This window comes from Protopterus annectens, chromosome 3.part0 (assembly GCF_019279795.1).
Source record: "Protopterus annectens isolate FY-2018-M chromosome 3.part0, PAN1.0, whole genome shotgun sequence".
Taxonomy (NCBI): domain Eukaryota; kingdom Metazoa; phylum Chordata; order Ceratodontiformes; family Protopteridae; genus Protopterus; species Protopterus annectens.
This window is the reverse complement of record NC_056731.1, coordinates 1,594,634,335-1,594,647,035: the sequence shown is the minus strand read 5'-3', so window position 1 is coordinate 1,594,647,035 and position 12,701 is coordinate 1,594,634,335. Positions and strand designations below refer to the sequence as shown.

At 46.2% G+C, this 12,701-nt stretch overlaps 1 protein-coding gene across 1 annotated transcript in view; it reads right to left on the bottom strand.

Moving 5' to 3' along the window:
- The window catches only part of MTDH (metadherin), a 1,697,336-nt gene that overhangs the window by 1,239,565 nt on the left and 445,070 nt on the right, over positions 1–12,701 (bottom strand). The window lies entirely within an intron of this gene.

Sequence of the window (12,701 nt, the reverse complement as noted above, 5' to 3'; positions counted from 1 at the left end):
TGGTGATGTGTGTCCGGGACCCTGTAGAACCTATCGGGCTTAGCAGGGGCTGGAGGCAAAGTATCAGGAGCAGTGCAAGCATCATTAAATGCATCATCTACAACAGGAAGAACTGGAGGTATAGCTAAAGGCCTATGTTGTGGTAAATGCAAAAAGTCCTAAGCCTTTTCCTTGAATCTGAGAAATCTTGCCCTGCCATTGGAATTGCTCTCATGGCATGTAAGGTTTCCCAAAGGAAAATTCCTCTGGTGGAGAGGCAGAAGGAATTGATTCCTCAGCATCGGAGTCTTCATAAGGAGAAAAAGGAGCCTCTGGATGGTCTGTATTGTCTGTATCATCAGAAGAATCATCTGAGGACACTGGCTCAGGGGGCTCTGCTCTAGGTCTCTTTTCTGGAGGAGGTTGAGAGGCCCTGTCTGGATGAGGTTGGGATCCCCTTATTAAAGAGATGAGATCCTCTGCCAGAGTGAGCATTTGGGAACTGGAACTGGGCCTGTGAGAGGGGGGCTTAACAGGCAAAGACTTAGAAGTTTTGGCTGCTTTAGCCCTGGCAAAGGCCTTTATGGACATGGCTGCAGGCGGCCTAGCAGCACCACGTGCAGGGGTTGAAACATCCAAAGGGATGGTGTCCGATAATTCTTGTGAAACCACAGTAGCAGGTTGAATTTCAGAGGCCGATTCAACCAGGTTAGAAGGGGCCTCGGTAGTAGTCATGGATTCGGCTGAAGATAGAACCGTTTGCTCGGTTTCGGCCAAAACCGAGACACTCGCGGTTTGCTTAACCGCGGTTTCAGCGGACCGCGAAAGTGTCGGTCCTTTTCTTTGCGTTTCTTAACAACTTGTGAAGTCGGAGGATCCGGCGGCATTATGTACGCAAAATCTGAGCCGAAAAACTGTTCAGCAAACTCCGACCGACATCTAAGCGTCCGTCGGTTGAAAGAAGCACAGGCTAAACAAGCTGCTACGTCGTGGTCTGGGCCTAAACAAGGTAAGCAGTAAGAGTGGAAATCTTTATGAGGTATTTGTTTCCCACAAGTTAAACAGTTATTCACTTTTTCTGACATCGGCTGAGGCAAGAAAGAGTCCCCAACGGGGTACTTAGCTTTTTAGAAGTCTTCGAAGTAGTATTCGGTAGTAGTAATCTCTGGATCTGACCGACCGGCACTTGCGAACAGCTTCTGCTTGGGCCACGCGGCAAGAAAGACTGAGGAAAATGGCGTCGGCTGATGCCTTTATACCCGAAGAACTGCAGCTATGACGTCGGGTGAAGTGTGACACCAGCCGAGGCCAGACCCAGACTTTGGAATCCGGCCGACCGAAGGGCTGCCTGACGACAGGACAACCCATTTGTAAGGACTGCAGATGCATCCTTGAAGGACATCCTGGACTGCAGCTGTATTAGCACTCGAACATCTACATTTATGGTAGGTACAAAACTTTACTATGTTCATCGTGCATACAGCTGCAGTCATAACAGATGGTTAGAATCCCAAAGTTAAGAAAGGGGTGGTAGGCACTAGGTGGAACTAGGAGGAGCCAAAATGCCCTGCAAGACTGCAGTGGCAAAGCCTGCTCTAGATTTGGAGTATAATGGTAGGTTGTAGTGCTTGGAGAAGGTATGCACAGAACTCCAAGTGGCTGCTTCCAAAATATCCTTGGTAGGAACTCCTCTGAGGAAGGCTGCAGAGGTGGCTGTGGCCCTGGTGGAATGAGTTCTAATGCCTGTAGGTACAGTTTTGCCATGAAAGGAATAGCAAAAGCGTATGCAGTGGGCTATCCATTTTGAGATGGTCTGTTTGGAAATTGGCTTTCCTTGAGCTCCTACCGCATAGGCCACAAAGAGCTGTTCTGATTTTCTGAAAGGCTTTGTTCTGTCCAAATAATAACGCAGTTGTCTGTGGATGTCCAAGGAATGTAGTAATCTCTCCCCTTTGTTTTGAGGATTAGGATAAAAAGTAGGTAAATGTATGGCCTGATTTAAAGCTACCCTGGATACCACTTTAGGCATAAAGGATGGGTTGGTTCGTAAGGAAACTCTGCCCTGATGGAAGATGATAAATGGCTGGACAGCCATGAGAGCCTGTAGTTCTGAAACTCTATGAGTTGAGGTGATAGCCAGAAGGAAAGCTGTTTTCCAGGACAAATATTGCAAATCTGATGAGGCAGCTGGCTCAAAGGGAGGCAAGGTCAGTTTTTCCAGAATGAAATTAAGATCCCAAGCAGGTATTGGTTGTTTCCTTGGAGATCTTAAATTCTTAGCTCCTCTGAGGAGCTGTCTTAAGAGAGGGTGAGAGAATAAAGGTGGATCAGTGTTGTATTCTGCAGAAATGGCTGAGGCATGGATTTTGATGGAGGAGAAAAAGTCCACTGCTTAGCAGTTCAGCCAAATATTGTAGTATTTGAGGTAAATTCAGTTTTCCAGGATCCTGGCCCTTTTTCTCATTCCAGACACAAAAACATTTCCATTTTGCGGAGTAAGCTTTTCTAGTTGATTGCCTTCTGGCCTCCAAAATGACATCCTGCACCTCCTTGGAGAGTAGGGCCTGTTATGATGCTAAGGAATCTTCCATGCGGCTAGATTGAGTGTTTTTAGCTGGCTGTGCAGTTTTGAAGCTGTGCTGAGTCAGAAGAAGAGGCATTAGAGGCAGGGTCCATGGTGGGGAATGCGTCAGGCTCATCAGGAGTGGGTGCCAGTGTTGCCTTGGCCAGTCCGGAGCAATGAGGATCATCTTTGGTCTGTCAGCTCTGGTCTTCAATAGAACTTTGGGCAGCAGAGGAAGAGGTGGGAAGGCATAAACAGTCATTGATGTCCAACCGAAAGAGAGCGTCCACTCTCCAGGCCTTTGGATGGAAGATCCTTGAGCAAAATTTTGTCAATTGATGATTTTTGTGGGAGGCAAAGAGATCTATGTCTGGCCTTCCCCATTCTTGGATTATTTCTGTAAAAATTTTTTGGATGCAATTTCCATTCGTGTGGATCTGTCATATTCCTGCTTAGGTTGTCTGCCAGCTTGTTTTCCTTGCCTGGCAAGTACTGTGCTTGTAGTTCCATTTGTAAGTCCATGGCCGTGTTCCAAAGTGACATGGCCAGTCTGCATAGGGGGTAAGAATGTGTTCCTCCCTGCTTGTTTATGTACCACATAACTGTGGTGTTGTCCGTTCTTATCAATAGTTGACCTGGTTGTAGAAGGTCCTTGAAAACTATAATAGCATTTATTATTGCTAGCATTTCTTTTTGATTGATGTGAAGGTGCTTTTCTTTTTGGGACCATTTGCCCTAAATGCACCGATCTGTCATGTGCCCCAGGCGTAGTCCGAGCGTCTGTTGTGATGACTTGATTTGCTTGAGGCTTGCTGAATGGAAGACCTGTGTTTGTTTGACATGCTTGAGCCCACCACAGAAATTCCTTTTGCAGACATGGAATTAGTGGTATTATTGTTTCCAAACTGTGGCTGTGCTGAGACCATATGTTTTTCAGGTACCATTGTAGTTTCCTCATATGCAGCTTTGCACATGGGATTAGTAAGATGCAAGATGCCATGAATCCCAGAGCCTGCAGGATTTTCCTTGCAGTCAGCCTGGTGCAATTTGCTAGTGTTCTGAAGTATTGAATTAGTTGCCCCTGCTTCTCTGGCGTGAAGTAGGCCATCTAGGTGTTTGTGTCCAAATTGGCACCCAGGAAAATTATCTTCTGAGAGGGTATTAGCCTTGATTTCTTTTTGTTGACTGTGTATCCCAGAGAGTTCAATAACATTATTACATAAGCCAGATGTTTCAGAAGAATGTGCTTGCTGTCCGCTTGGATCAGGCAGTCGTCCAAATAGGGGTATATTTGTATCCCTTGAAGTCTGCAGTAGGCAATTACTGATGCCAGGCATTTCGTGAATACTCTGGGCGCAGTAGATAAGCCAAAGGGCAATGCAGAGAATTGATAATGGGTTGAACCTGCAAGAAATCTGAGGTACCTTCTGCAATTTTGTCCGATTGGGACATGCAGGTATGCCTCCTTGAGGTCCAATGTTACCAGCCAAGACTCCTTGCCCAGCATGGGAAGAAGTTGCTGTAGAGTGAGCATCTTGAATTTTGATACGAGTAGAAATGTGTTTAGGATGGATAGATCCAAAATAGGTCTCCAATCTTTTCCCTTCCTTGGCACCAGAAATAGCCTGGAATAAAAACCTTGACCTTGTTAGATGCGTAGGTACCTCTTGAATAGCTTTCATGTTTATGAGATCTGTAATTTGCCTTTGTGCCTCTGCCCTTTGATTGTGTGGCAGGTTTGGCATGCCTCTCATTTCTGGAAGGGTGTGAAAATGGAATTTGTAGCCTCTGTTTATAATGTCCAGGATCCATTTGTCCTTTGTGACAATATGCCAATTTTTTGAAAATAATGCCAGCTTTCCTCCCAAGGGGGCTGCCATTTGAGACCTGGTTGGCATGCAAAGGGGAAAAGTCATTGGGTTTGCTTTCTGAAAGATTGCGAGTTGTCCTCACCACCTCTTTGTGTAGGAGCTTACCATTGCCTGCCTCTAAACGATCCTTGGGATTATCCTCTGCCCCTCGGGCGCCTGTATCTGCCTCTTTGGGGTCTGTCTGTGGCAGGAAAGGACCAGTTTTTGGAAGGCCAATTTCTACTAAAACGTGGGGGTTGAACCTGTAGAAATTCTTTCACAGTTTGCACTGATTTAGCCTTTTCCTCCATTTTCCTTAATACCTCCTCAGCATTAGCACCAAAGAGTACATCCTTTTGAAGAGGGCCGTCTAGTAATTTAGCTTTGACATGATCAGGCAAGGCTTGTTCCTTGAGCCGGGCATGCCTACGTATGACTGATCCTGTAACAGCAGCTCTACATGAGGCCTCTAGAGCATCAAAACCACATTGTAAGGTATGCTTACCCACTTGTTCTGCACTATGCATCAAATCTTGCAACTCCTTCAAGTCTGGTTGTTCAGGTTGTGACATTTTACTTTTCAATTGTGATAACAAAAACTGTTGGTATTTTAGCATATGAAACTGACAGTTTAAGGCCCTCATGGATAAGGTAGCCGAGGTATATACCTTTTTCCCCACCTTTCTAAGGATCTGGAATCTCTCTCGGAAGGCAATGGATTTTTAGCAATGGAGGCCTTAACTCCCTTGGGGCCCTGTGAGATGGTTTCTGGGTCAGCAGCATGGCTTTTGTATAGAAATTGGTGTGAGTCAGGGACCCTGTAGTACCTGTCAGGCTTAACTAGAGCTGGAGGTAGAGAGTCCGGGTTAAGGCAGGCCTCCGAGTAAACATCATCTAGGATGTCCACGACAAGAGGTATAGCCAGAGGCCTGTGCTGAGGAAGCAAGAGAAATTCCCTGAGCCTTTTCTTGGAATCTGAATAATCCTGGCCTTCCCAGTGGAAGTGTTCCCTTAAGGTATGCAAAGTTTCCCCAAATGAGTAATCCTCAGGGGGGGATACAGAAGGGATGGACTCCTCCGCATCAGAGTCTTCAAAAGGGGAGTAAGAATGTTCCTGATCATCAGAGTGCTCTGAAATAATGGAGCCCTGATCAGAGGAGGGGGAATTTTCCTCCACTCTAGGCCTTTTGTCCGGAGGGGGCTGAGAACCTCTGATAAGAGTAATTAAATCCTCAGCCATTTTAAGCATCTGTTTCTTAGGCATGGGGCCTGGAGATGGGCCCTGTGTAGCTGGTCTAGTGCATGGTTGCTTTAGACTTTGTGAAAGCCTTGATGGAGAAAGAAGAGGAAGGTCTGAAGACACCTTGAGTGGAGGTGGACCTGTCCACATTCTGAGTTTCAACGCCAAGAGTGGCTTCGGTATCTGTAGTCGGGGTGTGGGCCGAGGAGCCTGCGACCTCGGGCACAGGAGACACCGTCAAAGAAATGTCGTCGGTAGTCAGGGGCTGCGTAGGCGCCTCGCTGAGAACCGGACCACGTGGAGTCGGCTTTGGCATGGTGTCGGTAAGAGGCCGCGGACCTCGTGTGTCGGTCCTTGTCTTTATGTTTTTTAGACAAAACCGGAGTCGGAGTATCCGACGACATAGTATAGTTAAATGCTTTCCCAAAACAATGCTGGGCGAACTCCGCCCGACGCTTAATAGTGCGTTTGTTGAATGTAGCACAAAAGCGACAGACCGAGATGTCGTGGTCTGGGCCTAAACAAGGTATACAGAGGGAATGGAAATCCTTATGCGGTATTTGCTTCCCACAAGCAATACAATTATTAACTTTGTCTGACATCGGTCTGAGGCAAGAAAAGTTTCCCCAACGGGGTACTTAGCTTTTAAGAAGACTTCAGTTTCCAAATTTTCGTAATCTCAGGAGCTGGCCGACCGGCACTTGCGAACTGCTTCTGATTCGGGCACCGCGCGGCAAGAAAGACTGAATAAAATGGCATCGGCTGGTTCCTTTATACCCCTGTCGCATTGACGTCAGGGAAGAAGCGACGACAACCGACGCCAGACCTGGACTTTGGAATTCGGCTGACCGAGGACCCGCCTGGCGGCAGGAGAACCCATCTGAATGACAGTCGTCCAGATAAGGGTAAATTTGAATTCCCTTGAGTCTGCAATGAGCTACTACTGGAGCCAGGCACTTGGTAAAGACCCTGGGCGCAGTAGACAATTCAAAGGGCAGTGCAGAGAATTGGTAGTGCCTCGATCCTGCCTTGAACCTGAGGTATTTTCTGTGTTCCTGTCTGATGGGGATGTGTAAATATGCTTCTTTTAAATCCAAAGTTACCATCCATGCATTTTTGGTCAGCATTGGCAGTAGCTGCTGTAGAGTAAGCATCTTGAATTTTGGTATCTCTAGAAAAGTGTTCAAGACTGACAGATCCAGAATGGGTCTCCATGAATTTTGCTTCCTGGGGACTAGAAAGAGCCTTGAGTAAAAACCTTGTCCCATCTCTGAAAGTGGAACTAGTTCTATGGCTTTCATAGCCAAGAGAGCTTCCACCTGGTTTAATGCCTCTGACCAATGATGTCTTGGAAGATCTGGCCATCCGCTTGGCCTTGGTGGGGTATGAAAATGGAATTTGTAACCTCTTGAAACCACATCCAGAACCCACTTGTCTTGGGTTATACGAGTCCAATTTAGATGAAAAAGAGAAAGTTTTCCTCCGAGAGGGGCTTCCAGGCAAGAAGTTCCTGCAGCCCAACAGAGGGAGTCATTGAGTCTGTTTTCTATGAGCTTGCGACCTGTCTTCTCCTCCCCTAGGGGTGGAAGCAGTCCATTGTCTTGGTCTATAAGAGGCTTGCGTTTGAGGCCTACCTCGGGGGCGTCTATATCTATCCCTCTGAGGCCTGTCTGAATTGGGAAAGGACCAATTTTTTGTAGGCCAATTCCTGCAAAATCTGGGTGGCTGTACTTGTAAGAAATCGTTAACTGTTTGCATAGACTTTGCCTTGTCCTCCATCTTTTTAATCACGTCTTCAGCTTTAGATCCAAATAAAACATTATGCTGAACAGGAGCATCCAATAATTTAGCCTTTACCTGATCTGGCAAATTTTGTTCCTTTAACCATGCATGCCTTCTAATTACTGTGCCAGAGGCAGCAGCCCTACAAGAAGCCTCCAAGGCATCAAATCCACAGTGTAAACCATGCTTCCCAACATGTTCAGTGGCATGCAATAAGTCATGTAGTTCCTTATCATCTGCACAGGCGGAAATGGAAGTTAGCTTTTGCTTTAAAACAGACAGGAGAAATTGCTGGTATTTCAGCATATGAAACTGACAGTTTAAAGCCCTAATAGATAAAGTAGCAGAAGTGTACACTTTTTTGCCCCATCTTTCTAAAGGTCTAGAATCCTTCTCAGTGGGAATGGGGTTTTTAGCAGAAGCGGCCTTAACGCCCTTAGGACCCTGAGAAATGGTTTCAGGGTCAGCAGTAGGGTTCTTGAATAAACACTGGTGGGAATCAGGAACCCTATAGTATCTGTCTGGCTTAACAGGAGCTGGAGGAAAAGAGTCAGGAGTTAAGTTAGCCTCCGAAAAAGCATCATCCACAATATCCAAAATAGGAGGAATAGCCAGGGGCCTATGTTGGGGAAGAAGAAGAAAATCTCTTAGTCTTTTCTTAGATTCAGAGTACTCCTGTCCTTCCCAGTGGAAATGTTCCCTCATTTCATGCAGTTTCCCCAAAAGAGAAATCCTCAGGGGGGAGAAGCTGAAGGAAAGGATTCCTCAGCATCAGAATCCTCATAAGGAGGAAAAGAATATTCCGGGTCAGAAGAAGAAACAGAAGAAACAGAAGCCTGCTCAGAGAAGTCATAACAAACTTCCTGCCTTGGCCTTTTATCTGGAGGGGGATGTGAACCCCTAATTATAGTAAGCAAGTCCTCCGCCATTTTAAGTAACTGTTTCTGAGACTTGGGAGCCGGATCAGAAGAGGCCTGGGTTGCAGTCTTTGATTTGGAAGGAGTCTTTGCCTTTGGCTTTGCCTTTATAAGAAGCTGAGTAGGCCTGAAAACCCCTTCGGAAGCCGGTACCTGCACAGCGGCTCCGGACCCATCCGAAGGAGCATTGTCCGAAGGTCCAACTAAAATATTCAAAGGCCTAGTTGGCTCCTCGTGGGAGACCGTTTCGGCTATCGGTTCCGAAATGGCTGACGACAGGGGCTGCAAAAGCGCCTCACTGCCGACGGCCGAACCTGAAGCTGGCTCTGCTTGTGCGATATCGTCTGATTTGGACCTCGGAGGCCTGTCTTTGTCCTTGCGTCGTTTGTGAACTCCGGTAGCCGGAACCGTATCCGACGACATTTTGTAATTAAAACGCCTACCGAAGTAATGAAAAGCAAAATCGCACCTTCGTTTAATAGTACGCTGATTGAATCTAGCACAAAACCGACAACTAGCTACGTCGTGGTCAGGGCCTAAGCAAGGAATACAGTAAGAATGAAAATCCTTATGAGGTATTTGCTTCCCACATGAAATACAATTATTAACTTTTTCTGACATCGGACTGGAGCAAGAAAAAGTTTCCCCAACGGGGTACTTAGCTTTGAGTAGGAGAAGAAAGTCTTCGGACTGAAGTTTGATTAGAAAAAATTGTCAGGAGTCAGCCGACTGGCACTTGCGAACTGCTATCACCGCACGGCAAGAAAGACTGGGAACATGGCGTCGGCTGTCAGCTTTGTACTCCTGGCGCTCTGACGTCAGGGAGCATGGCTGAACAGACGGCGCCGGACCCAGACTTTGGGATTCTGGATGACCGAGGACTGCCTGCCGGCAGGGGAGAACCCTACAGTCATGACTGCAACAGTGAAACACGATGAACATCTGAGCTTGCAGATGTACTTCGTAAGTCAATGCTGTGTGCCACAAGTTCATGGCTAGCCTGCAGAGGGAGTAGGAATGTGTGCCTCCCTGCTTATGTACCACATGACTGTAGTATTGTCCGTCTTTATTAATAGTTGTCCTGGATGAAGTTGATCCTTGAAGGCTGTTAGGGCATTCTGAACAGCTATCATCTCTTTTTGATTGATATGTAGATGCATTTGACTTGTGGACCATGTGCCCTGAATACATCTTCCTGCCATATGGCCCCCCCAGGCATAATCTGATGCATCTGTTGTCAATGTCTGCCTGGCTGTGGGTAAGGTGAATGGCTGTCCCGTGTTGTGGTGACAGGTTTTTGCCCACCATCGAAACTCCTGTTGCAGGCAGGGAATGAGGGTAATTATTGTTTCCAGGCTGTGGCAATGTTGAGTCCAAACACTTTTTAGATATCATTGAAGTTTCCTCATATGCAGTCTTGCATATGGAATTAGCAGAATGCAGGATGCCATGAAACCCAAGGCCTGCAGAATTTTTCTTGCAGATAACTGGGTATTTGTTGCAAACATTTTGAAGTAAATAGTCAGTTGTCTGTGTTTGTCTGGCGTGAGATATAAGCCATCTGGGCAGTTGTATTTAAGCTTGCACCAAAGAATATTCTCTCTTGAGAGGGTACGAGTTTTGATTTCTTCTCGTTTAATGTGTACCCTAGACTTGTCAGTAATCTTTTTACAAATGCCAGATGCTGTAGCAGAATGTCCTTGTTCTCCGCTTGAATAAGGCAGTCGTCCAAGTAAGGATATATTTGTATTCCCCTTTGTCTGCAAAATGCAATTACTGGTGCCAGGCACTTTGTGAAGACCCTGGGTGCAGTAGATAAGCCAAAGGGCAGTGCAGAGAATTGGTAGTGCATTGAGCCAGCTTTGAATATGAGGTATTTTCTGCATGTTTGTCTGATTGGGACATGCAGGTATGCCTCTTTTAGATCTAAAGTCACAAGCCAAGCTTTCTTGCCCAACATGGGCAGAAGCTGCTGTAGAGTCAACATTCTGAATTTTGGAATATCCAGATATGTGTTTAGAATAGATAGGTCCAGTACTGGTCTCCAGGCTTTGTCCTTTCTGGGTACTAAGAACAGTCTTGAATAGAATCCGTGGCCCTGCTCTTGTTCTGGTACTTGTTGAATGGCCCTCATGTCCATGAGGGATGAAACTTGTTTTTTGTGCCTCTGCCCATTGATTGCATGGCAGGTCTGGCATACCGTTTTGCCTTGGCAGGGTGTGAAAGTGGAACCTGTAGCCTTGTGAAACTATATTTAGAACCCATTTGTCCTGGGTGATCATGTGCCTATTTTGTGAAAAAAGGGCTAGCTTTCCCCCCAAAGGGGCTGCCAAATGATAAGTGCTTGGTGCTGGAAGTCGAAAGTCATTGAGACTGTTTCCTGTATGGCTGTGATTTTTCCTCTCCGCTCTTGGAGGTAGAAGCACCTCATTGTTTAGGCCTGTATGAGCCTTGGGGCTGTGATCTGCCTCTAGGGCATCTGTATCTGCCCCTTTGTGGTCTGACACTGGAAAGGACCAATTTTTTTGTAGGCCAGTTCCTGCTAAATCTGGGAGGCTGTACCTGCAAGAAATCCTTGACTGACTGACTGCATAGATTTAGCCTTGTCCTCCATTTTCTTCAACACCTCTTCTGCTTTAGCACCAAACAAAGTATCATGCTGTAAAGGAGCGTCTAATAGTTTTGCTTTAACATGATCTGGCAAATTTTGCTATTTTAACCAAGCATGTCTCCTAATGACAGAACCTGTAACAGCGGCCCTGCAGGAGGCCTCAAGAGGATCAAAACCACATTGCAAAGTATGCTTTCCAACTTGTTCAGCTGCATGCAATAAATCCTGCAATTCTTTATTGTCTGCACAGTCTGCATTTGTTGGCATTTTCTGTTTAAGCAAGGTTATAAGATATTGCTGATACTTAAGCATATGAAATTGGCAATTTAAAGCTCTTACAGCGAAGGTAGCAGAGGTATAAATCTTTTTGCCCCATCTGTCTACGGCCCGAGAATCCCTATCAGAGGGAATAGGGTTTTTTGCAGTAGAGGCCTTGACCCCTTTGGGACCCTGAGAGATGGTTTCTGAATCAGCTGCAGGGCTTTTATAGAGAAATGTATGTGAATCAGGAACCCTGTAGTATCTGTCTGGCTTAACAGGTGCTAGTGGTAAAGAGTCTGGAGAAAAACTGGACTCTGTACATACATCTACAATGTCTAAAGCAGGTGGGATAGCAAGGGGCCTGTGCTGGGGCAATAAAAGGAAATCTCTGAGCATTTTCTTGGATTCTGAGTAATCTTGGCTCTCCCAGTGGAAATGCTCCCTCATAGTATGCAGTGGTTTCCCCAAAAGAATAATCCTCAGGAGGAGAGGCTGAAGGGATAGATTCTTCAGCATCAGAATCCTCACAGGGAGGAACAGAGTAATCCTGTTCAGAGGAGGAATCAGAGGAAATGGAAACCTGGTCTGAAGATTCATACTCTCTTGCCTAGGCCTCTTTTCAGGAGGGGGATAGGAACCCCTGATCAAAGTAATAAGGTCTTCGGCCAATTTAAGCATCTGTTTTTTAGGCATGGAGGCCTGTCCAGGTGAATGCTGTACTTGTTTCTTTGTCTTTAGAGTTGCTTTAGTCTTTGTCTTTGTAGCTGAAGTAGGTTTCACATATAACTGTGTAGGCCTGAAAACACCCTCAGAAGCCGATGCCTGCTCAGCGGCTCCGGGCCCATCTGAGGGAATTGTTTCCGAGTGTCCAATATCTTGAGTTTCCATAGGCCCAGTCGGCTCCACATTGTAGTCGGAAGTGGCCTGTGGCTCTGAGGTAGCAGGCGTCAGGTGCTGCGAAAGCACCTCACTGAGAACCGGCGACAGGCCTAGAAGAAGCCTCGTCTGTTTTGGATCTCGGATGCCTGTCCTTTTCTTTTCGTTTTTTGTAAATTCCGGTAGTCGGCTGATCCGACGGCATTATATAATTAAATCTTCTGCCAAAGTAATGAAATGCAAAATCGTACCGACACTTAATAGTGCGTTGGTTAAATCTAGCACAAAACCGACAACTAGCAACATTATGGTCAGGGCCTAGGCAAGGAATACAGTAAGAATGAAAATCCTTATGAGGTATTTGCTTCCCACAAGAAATACAGTTAACTTTTTCTGACATCGGTCTGGAGCAAGAAAAAAGTTTCCCCAACGGGGTACCTAGCTTTAATGAAGACTTCGGATCTGAAATTCGAATTTGAAAACTTCAGGAGTCGGCTGACAGGCACTTGCGAACTGCTTTTGCTTCGGGCACCACACGGCAAGAAAGACTGAAGAAAATGGCATAGGATGCATCTTATATATCCCTGGCGCACTGACGTCAGGGAAGAGGCGACAGCAACCG